This window comes from Equus caballus, chromosome 17 (genome assembly GCF_041296265.1).
Source record: "Equus caballus isolate H_3958 breed thoroughbred chromosome 17, TB-T2T, whole genome shotgun sequence".
NCBI classification, from domain to species: Eukaryota; Metazoa; Chordata; class Mammalia; order Perissodactyla; family Equidae; genus Equus; species Equus caballus.
This window is the reverse complement of record NC_091700.1, coordinates 63,559,569-63,578,513: the sequence shown is the minus strand read 5'-3', so window position 1 is coordinate 63,578,513 and position 18,945 is coordinate 63,559,569. Positions and strand designations below refer to the sequence as shown.

The window sequence follows — 18,945 nt, the reverse complement described above, 5'->3', positions numbered from 1 at the left end:
AATGAGCAGTAGAGTGCAGACGGATTTCAGCAATGGGTCCCATCTGCTCCACACGTGTGACTTGCTTTGGCAAACAAGATGTTAACAAATAGGATGCATGCTGAAGCTGGAAAAGTAATTGCGCAGTAGAATTTGCTCTTCAGCCCATTTTGTTGTTCTAACTAACCATCAAAATGTACCCTGGTAGCCTGCAGGAGGATAAAATGTGTGGAGAAGGGCTGCTGGAGAGCTGATTATCCCATCTGAGGCCATCCTATACCATCCCGTCTTCTGATCGCAAATGTGTGAATGAGATTAGCAGATAGCAGTCAAGTCTGGTCCTGGTCAGCAAAGCCATCCAATGGAATTTAGATTCATGAGAAATAATGGAGCTGTTCTTTTAAGCCAGTAAAATATTGCATATCTGGATATGCAGTATTATTGGATCAATAGTTAACTGTCACAGGTGGTTACCAGACCATCTCCTTTATTTCACTTCTTAACCTAAAGCTCAAGAGAGAGTGATTTCATAACATGAAAGTGGATTATTTTAAGTTTAAGGAGGAAGTAACTTCAATTTAAGCTATTCATCCAGCTGTTATCTCCTTACTTGAGGAAATTAAACACAAATAAAATTCTAAGCACTTGTTTTACAGCTAATTACAAAACCAGTTTTTTTAAAATTGTTATTACTATTGATTTGGAAATTCAATGTCTCTCTTCCTCTCTCTCCACATTTCCCCTCTCCCAAGCACTCTGAAGCAGTTTGCTTCCACACGGCAAGAGAGCAATACATCTTTATCTTGCTACTATATTTAGCACACATTTTAATTTGCAAGGATATTGACCATTGAACTGTCCCAGAGGACATCACATTGTCCACCAAATAATGATATTATTCTGATAAGAAATCCAGGAAGTAACACATCATTCTATTAAATTCTGTGATTCCAAAAAATAAATGGCTTCTTTACTCTGTGAATGTTTTTGGAGGTCCAATGATCTGGATACGTTGAGATAGCCCCTCCAAAATAAAAATAAGTTGTTATACCTTGGATCTCCTTCTATTCAGAAAAAAAAGAAACAATCCAAATAAAGCCCCCTCTGTTCTGTGTTTTTAATTTTTTGCTGAGGAAGATTCGCCCTGAGGGAACATCTGTGTCAATCTTCCTCTATTTTGTATGTGGGTTGCCACCACAGCATGGCCACCAATGAATGGTGTAGGTCTGTGCCCCACACCTGGGAACCAAACCCAGCCACTGAAGCAGAGCATGCGAAACTACCCACTAGGCCATGAGGGTGGCCCCAAACAAAGCCACTTTTGATTTTGAAAGCAATTCACATTTGTATGTATTGTGCTGACCATTTTCTGAGTTACTAAGATGCTTCCATTTTTATCCCAGAAAAGGCTTGTCAGATGGTCCCAAACAGGAAACAGGAAGCTCTACCACCCAAACTTCAGAAGAAATGGATCCCATGGTAATGAAATGTTTGTGCCAAAGCAGGATACCTCAAGGACACTGTGGTGAGCCCAGCACAGAGGGAGATCCCTAGGTTTTAGTAGCCAAGACATAACAGAAAATATTCCATGTTTGTCAAACATACTTTAAGGCACAATAGATACAGAGAACATACAATAGGTTCACTGTTCTATAGACCAAATCATTGTCCAAAAAAAAGTACTATATTCAGAACAATTTCTGAAGGCAGAAGTAAGTTGCATGAGCAGGGAGCTCACATTGGACCTCAAGGAATCCTCAATATGAGGTAATGTAATACATTTTACATAATACATTTTAACAGCGATAACATTTATTAAATTATGACATCAACTCAATGGTTTATATTCTTTGACAGTGAAGTTTTGGGCTGCACTAAGAGGTAGAAAATCTATCAGTGGGGCAGGCCCAGTGGCACAGCGGTTAAATACACACATTCTGCTTCGGTGGCCCAGGGTTCACCAGTTCGGATCCCGGGTGTGGACATGGCACTGCTTGGCAAGCCATGCTTTGGTAGGCATCCCACATATAAAGTAGAGGAAGATGGGCATGGATGTTAGCTCAGGGCCAGTCTTCCTCAGCAAAAAAGAGGAGGATTGGCAGCAGATGTTAGCTCAGGGCTAGTCTTCCTCAAAAAAAGAAAAGAAAAGAAAAGAAAACCTATCAGTATTGGCTTAGAATGCCAAATGGTTATGTAGGAGGGAAATCATAAATGCCAAATATGTCTTGAGACCATTTGGAGAAATTAGTACTGAAATATCTCCTCAAATAATCCTTCTTGATATATTTCAGGAGATACTTCAGTATATGTGCATAAATATTATATCTATAAGTATATATTAATGATATAAGTATTTTTAAAAATGGATTTTCTGTGAAACCTTATATTTGTGTGTTTGGGGTAGACTTTAAAATCTAGCCCATAAGTTAAAAAAAGATCATGACAGTACAATGAAAAAAATTTAAAGAGAAGGAATGGACGTGTTCCAAAGAGGGTAGATTTAGATTTACATATAGTAACTGCTAAAGTTTTTAAAATACCCCCCTCCAAACTTTTAAAGTTTGTCAAGAATCAACTGACTACGTTTGTGTGGGTCCATGTCTGGATTCTACTCTCTTCCGTTGATCCATGTGTCCATCCCTTTTGCAAGTACTACACTGACTTGATTACTATGCCGATTATTTTGAACTTTTAAGTGGTGGAGATGGTTTTAAGAAGTTTCTTAAGAAATCTGAATTATTAAACATGGTCATAGCAACACAATGTTAATTATTGGATTCTGAAGTAGAATTTCATGAAAAATAAGAAAAAAAAGATGCTCAATGATACCATTTTTACCACATAGTTAGTTTTTAAGGTGTTTCACTACATGGTTTTCACAGGTATGAACGTATTTATTAAAATGGCAATAATAATTATTTTTTATCGCTGTTTGTAGAATTTGCTCAGGATCTACTGGCTGTACGTCATGGTTCAGGTCCACAGATCAATAAAATGGTTCTGCCACATATGTGTTCATTCTAGGGTTTTAACTAACAGTGGAGAACATATTCAGGAAAATCTCTTTTCACGATGGTGGCAGAAATACAAGAGAGCACGCCATGCAAGTACATTTTAAGCCCTTGTTCATTTAACACCTATTGATGTATATATTGGTCAAAGCAAGTTATGTGACTGAGCCCAAAGACAAAGTTTAGGAAGTCGATTCCTCCCATGCAAGTAAAGTAGAGGGAGTAAATATTTTTGAATAATATTCAAGCTATTATGATCTGCCTACTTGTTCAAGTCTCTCTGACACACAAATATAAGATCTCTAAAGGTTCTGTCAAAATCATAACATCAAGTTTGAAGTCCAGGTTCTTGAAATTTCTATGAAATCTTGTTGCAGTTCCTCTTTATTTGGAGTTCTCTGAACCAAAAAGCCCAGTGATTACCTTCCCTCACACTCAACATCAGTGTGTGGAACAGGGAGCTGTTAGCCTCCCAAGGCGTCTAGACGGGCTTGGTCCTTCACAATTCTGGATAAATGTTACTAGGTATCTCGACTCTGAGGTAAAGGAATATTTCTTCATTAGGTCCAGTTTCTGTTACCACAAGCTGTTGTACCCTCTTGGCTCTGCCTCCTGGAAATTCCTTCTTTTTGCATCATGCTCAATAGCCAATTCTGAAAAATTAGGTAAGAATAAAAGAATTCAAGAAAATGCCCTTTGGGGAGTCTGAGAAGCTTCCTCATCCTGACTCCTGTCTTTGAAAATTTGGAGACCAAAAGATTTCTTTTAACTTGAATAATTTCAGTTTCTTGTGATCTGGCTGGCAGAACTTTTGACAATAGTCTTCCCAAATGTTTTGGTTTTATAAGTATTAAATTCCAGTCAATTCCATGTGCCAAAAGCTGCACCCTCAATTATTTTCAGGACATTTGTCTCTCCAGACTAAATTATAGGTCCTTTGAACAAATCAGGCTGCTCTACAAATGCATTTTTCCTTGTATCCTTTTATCAAGCTTAAAGGGTCTATGTGACACTAATTCCTTTCAGAAATGGTAACTACAGGTATCTGAGTAACACACCTAATTTGGGCTTTTTCCTTATCAATAACAGTCATATTTTATTTGATAAAAAGCAGTTTTATTTTCTAAACCTGTTAAGTTATGACTTCCCTATATTTGCTAGAAATCCTGTTTGCAAACTGGCAAATACTTTTGTGAGCTATCTCTATCTTATAGGAAATTATAAAATACAGCTAATAGCAACCAGCTTATGATGTCAACATTTTGCCTCTAGCTCTCCAAATTCTATGTTGAAAATATATTCAGAACATTTTCTGTCTTTCAGAATATCATAAGCAAAATTCCCCCCAATATTTTGGCACTAAAGAAAATAAATTGCCATTTTTCCTACCTCTGGTATGAGTTTTCTCACTTTAAGCACTTGGTCCAAAATTCACAGCCATATAGTCTAGGGTCTTTTTAGAAATGCTACTCCTCCTATTTCCATTGCCAATTTTTATATCAACTTTTACTATGTAAGAAAAGAGAAGCAAAAATCAAAAGCTTCTAGCTTCTAGCTATGGGTATTTATTTTTCTCATGGCTCTGCAGTTTAGCTTAAGAGTCTCTGCTTCAAAGTGTTCCTCCTGAGCCCAAGGCTGAAGGGCAAGAGCTACTCAGTAGCAGCTCCTCTAGAGATGGCAGATGTGCAAGATGACACACTCGAGCACACAGACACATTAAAAGCCCTGTTAATGTCACATCTGCTAACATGCCATTGGCCAAAAAAGTAACATAGCTGAACCCAAGTTCAACTAGTAGTGGATGCACTCTTCTCCTGGAGTTCAAGTAGTGGGAGTTACTGTTTTTCAATAAAAATGTGTCTTAGTTTGTTCAGGCTGCTATAACAGAAAACCGTAGACTGGGTAGCTTATAAACAATAGAAATTTGTGTCTCACATTTCTAGAGTCTGGGAAATCCAAGATCAAGTCACCAGCAGATTCGGTGTCTGATGAGAGCTCGATTTCTGGTTTATAGACAGCCATATTTTTGCAGTATCCACACGTGGTGAATGGGACGAGGGAGCTCTTCCAGCTGTCTTTTATAAGGGCACTCATCTCTTTCACGAGGGTTCTGCCCTCAGGAGGGGTTAGGATTTCAACATAAGAATTTGAGGGAGACACAGATACTCCATCTATGACATAATGTAATATAACACAGTCCTACTGAAAAGAAGTTTGGATAAAATAAAGAATGGCTTCAAAAGCAGTTTTTCAAGAGTGAAAAACAAACTAAAATAAACACAAAAGAAGCATACATTCATACTAAAATAAATCATTATCCATTTGAAATGTCATCCATTTGCAAGTGATTCTTCTTAGCTGGAGTTGTAAGAGATGAGAGTGGGAATTTTCTGTTTCCACTATCATGATATTCTCATACAAATACTATTCAAAGGCAAGTCATCAAGGAGCTTCTGGTTGGTTTATTTTTAATATTTTCTCTTTAGCCCTACTTGTAGCAACATGAAAGCATTTCATAATATTTGACTCTAACATAGTCTTTTAAAAATATTATTTTTTATGCACCCTTCTTGTAAGAGAGGTACTGGGACTTGTTCCAACAAAAAAATGAAACAAGAAAGAGACCTAGTGAACTGGTGTTTCAAAACAGAAGTAAGGCAAAATGTATGCTTAGGGTCCTGGTGAAGGAAGGCTCCAAACTGTGCCTGTGTAAACAACTGAAAGTCAAATAAATCCTGAGAGGAGGAGGCAGACAGAATGCTCTAAAGGCATAGCTCGAAGGAAAAAAACTATGATAGAGAATTTAATGTGTTAATTTTGAGAGAAGTTATTGCTTCAGTCAGCTATCTCAGACTCTCTAAGCAATGTTTGCCCTACAACTAGAAATTTTGAATCATTTTCTATTCTTTGATTATAGGAATTTTACCAAGTGATACATGAATATGATCTTTTTTTTGGTTAATCTTGATGTAATACACTTTTCCAATGTGAAGACTCAATTTTGCCTATGAATCAGGTAAATACTCTTTAAATAGGAATTCTTGTTTTCTTTGCATTAAACAGGAATTCTATTTTTCCTTTTAGAATGTCTATTATTCTCATCTTAAGATACCTGGTTCTACCGACTCTGCTTTTTGTTAAATAATTCTCTTTAAAATAGGATTTTAAATCAGAAGTTTATACTAGACACCAAGATGAAATAGACACAATATTTGAAAATGATGTGCCGAATAACCATGTACTGATTTTCAAGTAATATTGACTGTAAACTGTCTCTTTGATCTTGAACACCCTCACATACCTTGAGAATACAAAAGTTTTGAGAGAAGGAGTGAGATCATTTTGTAAGGATGTTATTTTAGGGAAAATCTCTGCTGTGCTCCTTCCACCTTCCGCCATGGAAAACCTAGTGCTAGTCCCCTCACCTCAAACACTGGGTGGGGCAGTGTGCTCTAGAATCTGAGATAAGCCTGAGAAGCACTGAGGACAAAGAGTGTCTTTGACAGTTTGTTGTCAGAGCCGGGAAGCATCATTACTACGGGATTTGCCGACTTCTCATAGTTTATTGGCAGGGATTATGTATGCATTTCCAGATGTGGGCCCCATGAGAAAGAGAAGCAATAGGTCCTGCAGGGCCACACAGATGGGTATAAAGAACTCAGTAGCAAGAAACTGGAAGTAAGTGAGCTGGGACTGAGGATGGAGTACCAATGGACCCCCTATAATATAGAAGAACCTGCAACAGCGAAGGGAAATTTACTTGGACCCTCCTGGCGGGAAATGTCTGAATAGCCTCAAATTGTGTCCCAGGAGACAAGAGTCATCTTTAAACTACTGTGAGGCCCATAGAGAATGAAGCCAGCTTAGGACAGTAGTAATGAAAGCACACAGTGTCACACTCCTGTGCCTCTCCTACCATAGGGATCAGCGGAACAGCTGGCGAGAGATGAGTAAGAAGAGAAGCAGCCAGGAGGAAATTACAGGAGCCAGTAAAGTTTTTTCCTAGTGCAGATGCCCAGCCTGAAGCTGCCTGAGCTGCAAGAGGGGTATGAATTTATCACTGGATCAATTCAGAATTTTGATTAATGTCTTTGGCATTCTAATGATCAAAGTGAATCTGTGTTTAAAACTGTTATCAACAGACTATCTGCCACATAAGATTAAGCAGACAACCTATGGGAATTGCCAGAATTCTTATCTAGACAAGACTTACTTTTCTTTTTTAATATAGGAACAAAAGAATATTATTTCAATCAATAAAATAAAGCTATGGTAAGAAGTCAGTATATAGTGTGGTTTAAATGCATTGTGAGTCTTTTTTCATCTTTTTTATAATTTATTCTGGCTTGTGTAATATTTCTTCCATTTGATCAATTAGTTTATCTCTCTCTCTCTATATATATGTTTATTTATTATTCTATTCAACTAAAATTACCATGGTTAGATTAAATAAAATTCACAAGATATTATAGAAGCATAGAAAATTAAGATTTGAAAAGACCTGAGGTTCTACTCAACCATTCATCTTTATTTTTTACGTGCTTTCTCCATTCTCCTAACTAATAACTGTCCCAGCTTTAAAAATTTATAATGAGAGAGCAGGCTACTCTTGGAGGTAATTGAGCCGGAGGTAAGGATTCTTAGTAGAATCTTCCATATATTCAACTGAATTCATCTCCTTGCATATTTCACTATTTTACTTTTTCTACCAAATACTATAGGTTCTCCCTCTGGAACAGTATATAAAAAGGATTTGGATGAAAAAATTTTAAATCAACTGAACTCAGCTATCATGTTTTCATACTATCTCTTTGCAAATCACTTAACCCTGGATTCTTCATAAGTCATGGTTTCACACACCACAGGACATGTTTCTGACTGTTATCTATGTCCATCTTAAATGATGGCTAATATAAATGGTCTAATACTCCAGACAGAATTTTGGATAATTTATTTAAACATTTATATCTATTAATATTAACTAATTTCACTTTTATTCTATCAATCAGTGGGACACAGACCCCACATTGAGTTCATCAACTACTAGAACATCACGTATTACTCAAATAAGCTATTAATTCAAGTTCACACCATGTTATGCCATATAAATTAATGTAGAGTTTTTAAAGTTTTATTTTAAAAAGTGCTATTAGTTCAGCTTGCTAGATTTAGATCATCATTCTAATATTGTGAAGCAATTTCAAATCTCAATTATTTTATCTAACTCATTAGATGTCCTTTCAATTTTCCTATATCCAGAGTTTTGAAAACAGTATCTCATATTTTAATTTGATTAATTTATAAATGACATGTGGCTATTCATAAAATGAAGCACCAGAGACCTCAATAACTCCCATATTGCTAGTTTTGGGGCATTTTAATATAAATGGTTTTAGTGTACTATAGTTCACATTTTAAACATTTTCACAAGGATACCAAAAGACATTTTTAGTAGTTTGCTAAAATAAATATATCGTATCCACAACTGACATCAACTCTGTCCTATTTAATGACAAATTCAATGGACATTTTCATCTACTGTCTTATTTGACTTCACAACACAATACGATACTATTTGATTAGTTAACACTATTTTGGTTGCAATAGACAAAAACCCAATATATAGTATTTTTGGAAAAAGGAGGAATTTATTGGATCTTAAATTTCTTTTTTTATTTTTAATCTTTGATTATGGTTCTAGTCTGAAACACTGTTATTTATTGGCTGAGATATTAAAATAGCTTTCTAACTAATTTCCTTTCTCCCACTGAATTCGTTGACTACTGAGATATTTATAAAACAAAATCAGATCATTCTACTCTCCTAATATAAATCTCTCCAAAGACCTTCGATTGCCAATGAGGTCAAACATAATTTCAAACATGCCGACCTCCTTGGACATATATCCTACTCTTATCTTCTTACTTTCCTGAAATCTGGTACACAGATCGTCTTTATGTTTCTTGAATATGCTAAGATCCTCCCAACTCTTGGTCTTGGATTGGTTGTTTCCTCTGTCTGGCATAGTTTGTTCTCTGACCTTCCTTTGGTTGCTTTTATTTGTTGTTTAGGTCTTGACTGAACCACCTATTTTCAAACTCTCCAAACTAAATTACTCTCGCCATCAATTCACTCTCAATCATTTCATTCTGCTTTATTTCTTTTTAACATGCATTATACTCTACCATTATGTTATATTGTTTATGTACTTATATGCTTACTTGTTTTCAGTATCCCCTCATAAGAATGTAAGCCAAATTAGAGAAGAGACACTGTTTGTTCATACCTACATCCCCTACTCTAAGAGAACAGTGCCTGGCAATTGGTTGGTACTCATAAAATACAACACAAATGAATATAAATACCCTGGAGAAAGAGGATAGAGGCAAGAACCAAGAATATATAACCTGTTGCCACTAAATCTTTTTCTTGCACCTCAGCTTATCTCCAGGTGTCTGCTTTCTCTGAACTAGCCTATTCCACAATGCTAGAAACAAAGTTCTTGGCAACTCTAAGCTATATGTTTGTTTTGTTACCTCTTGATGTAAATGGTTTTCTCCATCTCAGCTGAATTTCAGAGAATTTCTGGAGAAAGACTGTGATTAGTCTCATTTTGATCATATACCCAATGTTTGGACTAATTTAAAATACTGTGGTAGAGACTGCTGGTGGGAACTAATATCAGTTCTCCCCTCCTCCCTCTGAGCGCATCACCAACCTGGGTTCACAAGACTCCAGTTTTCAGGTGGTTCCTGTGTGTGAAATATGTGTGGGCATTGATGTGTGTCACTTCTAGCTGAGGTAGATAAGAGTGGAAGAGCACTCATCTTGTTCTCTTTTCTTTGCTGCCAGCCAGATAGAGGATGCAACAAAGGACTTAGAGGTTGTAGGGTATAGTGGAGTCAATTAATGGAAGGAAATTGAATGCCAGAATGATTGCATCAAAATGACTCATTGACCTCTAATCAACTGTATTTTCAGTTAGAAATACACTTTTATTGTGATAATCCACTGAAACTCTACATTATTTGCTACAATATTTATCCTACCTTAATGATATATATGCCTCCATTCTCCAATTTTCTGATACAAGTATTCCTTTTACTTGTGTATAGTGCATTATTCTGAGTGCCTGATCAATCCATCAAAATATATCATTTTTATAAAAGTTAAATAAAACGTATCCATTTAGCTTCATCTATTTTTATACTTTCATACTACTTACAAGAGAGTAAAAACTTATAGATATTGGCAAATAAATCCACATGCATAGCACTTCTATATTTTTTAAATAGTTTTTTATTTCTTTTGTATTTATGACACTCAGTGTTGTTTTGCTCTCAACTCGTCTTGATATAGTCTTCCCAACTGACTCTAGTTAATTTTTAGAAAAACATAACCCCTTCATTCCAATACTCATTTTCCATCTTTTTACTAATACTTAATTAAATTTGTCAATTAAAAATGATTAAAACTAGCATAAAACACTGTTAGGAATAAGTATAATTGACTTTTGCTAAGAGCACAATTCAAGTTGTAGATGGAGAACTTTGAGAACATATTGTTCTCAAAGAACAGTGCAGCCTATTGGCAGAAAGCTTCCATCACGCATAAACATCAGTCTTTATTTTTCACAAAGAGTGGAGAGCATAGAAGCCAGGTCACTGATTAAGAGAAGGTTGATTAGAGAGCTTATAATTTCCCACCCCTACTATCACCCAATACCACTACACTGGTCACAAACTCGTTTCTGTTCAATACAGCTCTTCTAAATGTACAGTTTTTTAGTATTGCTACCATCTAGCTAGTTTCTAGAAACAAAACCAAGGGAATTTTTCTTAACTAGTTTCTTCTACAATTGATTCAAAGATCTCATCAGATAGATGTTAAACTATTCTATGGGTCCAGCCTGGTGGCGCAGCAGTTAAGTGTGCACATTCTGCTTCTCGGTGGCCTGGGGTTCATTGGTTCGGACCCCGGGGGCAGACATGGCAACGCTTGGCACACCATGCTGTGGTAGGTGTCCCACACATAAAGCAGAGGAAGATGGGCACGGATGTGAGCTCAGGGCCAGGCTTCCTCAGCAAAGAAAGAGAAGGACTGGTAGTAGTTAGCTTAGGGCTAATCTTCCTCAAAAAAATAAATAAATAAATAAAATAAAAATTAAAAAATAAACTATTCTATTACAGCTCCCAGATTTGCAGAGGGTGTTACTCCTTCTTTATCTTATTTAATAATAGAGGGCAAATTTGTGTTGTAAAACTATGTAATTTAATTATTGTTTATCTGTAGCCTCTCCTACTGCACTGGAACACAGACCATGAGATAATCTAGAGCAGAAACAATATTTCCTCATGTTTTTAAATTATTCCGTTTTGAGTAGGGAACATGGGAGGCATTCAGTGAAGAGCTAACAGGTATTGATTGCTTACTAAGCTTCAGGAACTCTGTTAGATGTTTTACGTGGATTATTTTCTTACCTATCTAAATGACACTACGAAGTACTACGAAGTAGATACTATTAATATTTTAATTTTACACATGATATGTTGAAAGTGAAAGAATTCACATGTTTGATCAAGGAATGTCTTGCAGCTAGTAAGTGTTCGAGCAGTCTGTCTGGGCAAATAAATCATGGTGAAAATGTGTCATAATGTCCTGCTCTTCTGGTGCTCACACACTAGCAGGGTAGTCACGTATCAGTCAAAGGGTTTTAACAATGAATGCATAATTACACATTGGGATAAATGCACTGAATCAAAGAACGCATTACGTATGATTATATTCTGTGTTTTTATGCTTGAATTCACCACATAGATCACATTTATTTGGTGTACAATGCCATCAGCTACACATTTGTACTCTTGTCTTACGTTACTTTGTGGATAACAAATATTACCCATTATAAATTAATTTTATTTAAGTCATGGATACAAATTGCTTCCAAATTCTAGAAATTATCCTGATGTGTTAGATTCTTTGAGAAATTCTGTGTTCTTAGATTTAATATCTGTTAATACTTGCAATGTTACTAATATTCATTGTGTCTCTCTTTCCACCTTAGTGTTATAATTCCCAAAACATGTCCTAAATATGTGCAAAAGGTTCATTAAAAGAATTGCTTAAAATGAGATTTTCTTTTCTTCCTTTTTTTTTTTTTTTGAGGAAGATTAGCCCTAAGCTAACATCTGCTGCCAATCCTCCTCTTTTTTTCTAAGGAAGACTGGCCCTGAGCTAACATCTCTGCCTATCTTCTTCTACTTTATATGTGGGACACCTACCACAGCATGGCTTGACAAACGGTGCATATGTCCACACCCAGGATCTGAATGGCAAACCCTGGACCTCCAAAGTGGAATGTGTGAACTTAACTGCTGCACCACCAAAATGAGATTTTCTTTTTGATATTCTTTTGAGAAGAGTGAAATCAGTTTCTTAAGAAAAATGTTCTTGTAGACTTGTCACTGTACTATTATTAATTAGAGTTTTGTTCTCACTCCTTAAACTTCATACTTATCCACATTTGCTTTTTAAATAAACCACTTCCTAGGAAAACTGGTTGAATATATTTTTGCTATTACCAGTGTGTCTGATTATTGTGGTTGTCCCTTAATCCTATTGATCTTAGTCTTGAGTCATATTTACAGGGTGGAAATCAATATTAATTGATTAAAACTGTCACCAGTGAAAGTAGTAGACTGGTTTTGCTGCTTAGAGTTAATTTTCTGAATGGATCTCTATTTCTGATGGGTCTATTGTTTTTATTATTTTACCAATGTTTATAGCGGTGATTATACAACCATGTAAGAGAGTCTAAAAGTCATGCATGCTATATACCAACAAAGAAGTTTACAATTAGTGAGGGAAAATAATTTTTAAAAAGAAACAGTTTTACCCAAAGGAAAAATAGCATTTTATGAATGAAAGGATTATTTGAGAAAGAGTTAAGACAGATTTTTTCCAAATCTTATTATTCTCTAATTGCAGCCAAAAAATTAAAGGTTGCCAAATAAATACAAACATACATAAGTGGAAGAGATTTACCATCCAGAAATAAAGCCATTATACTCAGGAACCTAATATATAACAATGTTCAATTTAGAAATGTCTGCGTAAGGAATGCTTTAGTTTATAAATGAAATTGGCATGTGTAACTTTCTATTGGAAGGAAAGCAAATATAAATCCACACTTCATATCATATGCCAAATTGATCCTTAATAAAAACATTCACTGAAAATAAAACATTAAAATGTTAATAGATTATTAAAGAGAATACTTGAATATTTGTAAAATCTTACGGGGGGAAGACGTTTCTGAGTAAATCTTCACTTACGCCCACTCCCCCCCAGAATTCAAAAGCCAACTGGGACCATAGCAGCTCTCAAATTATCCATGCCCTGAAACTCACTTTTAAATAAACTCAGTGAATTTTACAGAAGTTTCAGTTTATGGCTGTAAATACTTGATCTGGTTTACTATATTTTTTTGCAGGAAATCACCAATAAGAAAATTATTGAGAGACTTATGAAAATTAGAAAATTATAAGGAAGAATGCAAATTTACTTAAATTTTAAAATGAGTTTAAATAGTTGGATTTAAAGAATTGAAAAAATATTGTCTATGTCATGGCTCTAATCAATGTTTCTGTTCTCTGAGTAATCAACACTATATTAGTCAAAAATATAATATAGTGGTAATTCCCCAAAAGGAGGGAAAACAATACCTTTAGTTCATTACTTATCTCTGTAACATGTCTTAGAATCCATAATGGAAAAGAAGGAGATACTGGAGTATGTGAATTTTTGAAATTTGCATGTCAAACTATATCATTAAAAGATAAGCTGAAGATACCAGGCTAAGGAAGAAAAAGTACAAATTATATGTAAAAGAGTCTTTATCCTAAATAACTAAAGCATTAATAAGGCATTTAAAAAAGAGAGACAGAAAGCATCATGTGGTGGCAATTTTCAGAAAATAAATTAAAATGGGCAATGAAAAAAAAGGAAAGTGTTGCAATAGACACTAGGTCTAAGAATCTCCTGGTAAACACAAACATTAAAATTAAATCAACAAACAGATAATATCCTAAAATCAAACCTAGAGTTGGTAGCCACTGGTAATAAAGCATTATTTTTAAATTGAAAATCTGCTTCTACCACTACATATATTAAAATATTTCAATGTAGAGGAAATTATGAAACAATATTTGATATGGCTTTAATCGAAACTACAAATCATATCCTCCCACAGAAAACTTTTCTCCTCTAAATTTCTAGATTATTTTTCTAAAATTTTTTCTAAAGTTAAAACAAGTAGAAGTTACTATTCTCATTAGGGAACCAAGAGATTCAAATTGCTTCTTTGTGGCTTGCTCACTCATGGATCAAATACCGAATATAATTGAGTCTGATCAGTCACTCACATATCCTCTGATATGTAACATTGTTAAATATTCAAAAAAAAATTTCAAATAGAAAAACTAATGCAAAAAACTAATTAGTATGTTCTTTTGCGTTCCCTGTTGAAGGCAAAAATATATATTATCTGCTATCAAAAGTTTTAATTGAACATTCCATTTATAATTTAACTCTAAATTCTAGTTATGGTGATATTTCAAGTCTATTTTCCCCATAAGCAATGATGATAATAATTCTTACTTTACCTTTTTTAAGAAAGAAAAAGAAACATTAAGGATAATATAGCATTAAGAGCCCATCTATCTAAATTTATAAAATGTTTTAAAAAGTAAGCAAATAAATTCTTTGATAAAAAATTGTTATATTATCCACTGTAACTCTAGATGGGAAATTTGGCTTATGTTAATATCACTTTTGTCAGATGAGATGTCCTTTGTGAATAACAACTGACAGATGTCTTTTCATTGCTCTAAAATTAAAGGAAAACCACTTAAAAAGACTATCCTTTGCCTGAGACTATTTTCCTCCTTCACTAGAGGTTTGTGAACAACATCAAAAACTGTTCTCTGCCTTTAACTTATGATTTCTTTTAATTGTATATCTTTTCTTCCTGGCCTTTCTTAACATAGCAGGGATTCCTCCTGTCAGAGAATTCCTTTTTATACCTCAGGAAGAAGGTCTAATTGCCCTCACATAACTACTTTGTCATTAACAAAATTCTTATTGAAAATTAACAGGGTTTTTGGTCTCTACCTATGCAAACCATCATATATTTACATCTCTTCTAGGTTTATAAATGTCCTTTCCACAACTCCTCCACCCCTTAAATATTGATGAACAAAAGATATGCGCACATAAGAGAATAGTGATTATCCAGTCTAATTCTTTTTTTTTTTTTTTTTTTGAGGAAGATTAGCCCTGACCTAACATCCACTGCCAATCCTCCTCTTTTTGCTGAGGAAGACTGGCCTTGAGCTAACATCCATACCCATCTTCCTCTGCTTTATATGTGGGACGCCTACCACAGCATGGCGTGCCAAGCGGTGCCATGTCCGTACCTGGGATCGGAACCGGCAAACCCCAGGCCACCGAAGCAGAACGTGTCAACTTAAGTGCTGTGCCACCAGGCTGGCCACTATCCAGTCTAATTCTAACATGTATATGGCAACATAGTCCATATTGCCATTGAAGACATTTTGAAGTAATGTCATCTAAACCTTCGTAAAGGAAAAAGCGAGAGTGTTTCTTTAAAAAAAATTGTTTCTTAGATATACTCATTTCATTAACCTTCTCATAGCTTTGACATGAAGACGCGGAAACAAATTTTATGTACTAGTCTAGTATACTTTTGTTATGGATTATTTTTGAAAGAAACACAGTGAGCAGGAACAATGAATAGAATGCATAATGTATGGGAAGATGAACAGCGAATAATAAATTTTTAACTTAAACAAGAGCCTATTTCTCTGGAGGCTCAATAGTTTGATCAAGACACTGTGTTTTAAAATGCAGCCTATAACCTACCACACTGAAATAGGTAGCAGAATGTGTGTCAGCTAAGATGTGAATTAAGAAATCTCATCCTTTGGTTACATGTCTCAGAGAGCTGGATTTTTCCCTTTAATAAATATTTCAATCTAAAGAGAGACGCCTCAGTAAAATGGAAACAAATGACACCGCTATCTCCAAAGAGACAGTGTATTACTTTAAAATGGATGAAATGGTCCATGCTCTGCCCTATGACAGTTAAATGCTCAAAATGAGACAGTCAAAAATAGAGTTAACTCATTCCCGTGGACATGAAATTGAGTCTCCATTTTTGTTCTAATTTGCGAAGAAGAAAAGAGAACGAAAAAGAGCACCAAGTCTAAATAATATTCTTACAAAGATTATCTAATATCTTTGTAGCATTCACCAGAGGCATAGCACAATCTTAAATAATGTCATTTCAACTTAGAGATTACCTTATTGATTAACGCCCTAATATTCTTCATTATAGGCATTCAAAATATGGAAAACAATCGTTAATTAGTTATTAATAGATGATTAAAAATTTTATAAATGAGCTATTTGCTGAGTCTTTAGACTCGAATTTGAAATTGTTATTAGACAATGAATGTGGACTTGAATGTGAAACAAATACAATTACATGGCTTCATATATACTCCTGACATCATGAAGCTTAATTGTTTGACTCACATCAGGGATGTGCATGGAATTACGGTCTGACTGTCCTGAGCTAATTCAAAAACTTTTTGAAATTTCAGGACAACATGTCACTCTATTTTCATGTTACTCACAATATGATAGAGGGAATTTTGTGAGTGAATATATAAAGATATATAGATATTCGGTAATAGGATTTTTCCCCATTTTTTCATTCTCATCTCACTTTATTGGAGAAGACTATTTTTTAGGCATTAAAATGTAGCCAAGTTAGGCTCTAAGTAGTGATTTCTGTTAGTAAATAAAGTTCGTTTACTTTTCAGATGTTTGTTTTTGAAAAATATGAAACTTGAGTAGGACAAATTTTATCCTTATCCTCAACCAATTTATAGTTTGGTGGGGTTAACATAGAAGTGACACGTGGTGAACAAAATTACAGCACAGTGTGATTGGGTCCCACTTGAGAAACATGTAAAAGGCTATGAAAGTACTTAACATAGAAAATCAACTCCGACTCGAGAATCACTGTAGTCTTTCTGGATGACTATTAATGATTCAAGCAAAGGAAAACGGAGAACTAAAGTTGTCCATGCAAAGGAACAAGACTTTGAGGTAGTGTAATTCAGTTAGCCTGGGCGAGGTTCACATAATCCGGGAAATGAAGAAACTGTATGGCCTGTGAAGGGATTTGAATTTTTATCTTGAGACCAAGGGAGAGTTATTGAAGATTTCTAAGCCAATCAGTGGAGCTGCAGTGAGAACCAGAGGTCTGAGTGAGTTGGCAGAGATGGGGAGAGGGCGCCAAACCAGAGAAAGGGAGACACATTACAAGAAGGTGCAATGATTTAATCTTTTTGCAAAGATCACTTCTTTTCTTTATACCAGTGATCCTCAAGTGAGATCCTCAGATCCCTGGGAGCTCCTGAGATCAGTTCGTAGTTTCCACAGAGGAATTCTATTTTTGTAATAATGCTAAAATGTTGTTTCTTCTTCATTGTGTTGACATTTACACTATGCAATCTTGGGGGAAAAATCCCTTTCCTTTAAGAATGTCATTGGTAAAGCAATAAAAATTTTTAAAATATATTAAACTTCTACCCTTGAACCATGTCTTTTTTATATGTGTTACAGAATGGAAAGTTTGCATAAAGCACTTGAGCTGTGGGGGCTGGCCCCGTGGCCGAGTGGTTAAGTTCGCGCGCTCCGCTGCAGGCGGCCCAGTGTTTCGTCGGTTCGAATCCTGGGCGCGGACATGGCACTGCTCGTCAGACCACGCTGAGGCAGCGTCCCACATGCCACAACTAGAGGAACCCACAACGAAGAATACACAACTATGTACCCGGGGGGCTTTGGGGAGTAAAAGGATTCTCTTAAGTGATATCACTTTTACAGTTGTTTGTCATGTCATTTACAGTCATGTGGGGTTAGCATAGAAGTTGCGAGTTGAACTAGCAGCTTTTGTTTTTATGGAAAATAATATTTACTTAAAAGAATGACTGAGACAAAGTACAGCTTTGCTTATTTCTAGGCATCTTCTCAACAATGAACAAAGTAAGCCTGCCACTTCAAAGAAAACAATAGTATGTTTTGATCTAGAATATAATGTGCTCAGAGCAGTACTTCCCCCTCCTCAGTTCTGCTCAGGATGAAAGAATTTAAGTATTTTGTCCCAATTTGTACTGCCAGCACATATTTGTGTGAATTGTAGTCTCTATTATTTTTCGCTAAAATTCCCAATATCGGAAGAGAAAATTGACATACTATTGCTCTTGTAATTTCTAGAATTACACGTGTGAGCATGCAAGTATCAGAAATAAGAATGATGAAACAAATTAGATAGCATTTTTATCCTAGAAAATACAAATATCTGGGCCCCACACTCAGAGATTCTGAATTAGTCATGGTGAGTTGTTTTCTTTTTTTCATTAAATACCCTAGGTAATTGTAATGTTAGTCAAGATTGGCCTACATTGTGGTTTCCCTGTCGAGTAATTATGCTATTTAAGGTAACAATAATAAAATCTTCGTTAAATTTCATTGCATCTACAAGTATCTCAGATCCCTGTACACTACACAGGTTTTTCCTTAATTCATCATTGAAAGAATTTAATGTCCTTGCAAATGTATCTTTTATGCAGTGATCAGTTAATTATTACTTCCATGATCTGAAGCCCTTTGAAGACAGCTAATTTCCCAATTTCCCAAGAAGTATGGTTGCTAGACTGCTTCCAAAGGATGACTGGATGTGATTAAAAATGTGCAATTGCAAGCCACTAGTCTCAGTTACATAACTTATCAACCTATGCATCTTTACTGCACACTGTAAATTGCAGCCAAACACTCCACTTCGATTGATTGGAATATCTAAGAG

General features: G+C 35.3%; 1 long non-coding RNA gene across 1 annotated transcript in view; it reads left to right on the top strand.

The window, feature by feature from the left end:
* The window catches only part of LOC138918532 (uncharacterized), a 110,785-nt gene extending 92,833 nt beyond the window's left edge, over window positions 1-17,952 (top strand). The window contains exons 2-3 of the long non-coding RNA XR_011428000.1: window positions 6,912-7,036; window positions 17,706-17,952. This is a non-coding gene — a long non-coding RNA (uncharacterized lncRNA). The remainder of the gene's footprint in view (window positions 1-6,911; window positions 7,037-17,705) is intronic.
* The last annotated feature ends 993 nt before the right edge of the window (window positions 17,953-18,945 follow it).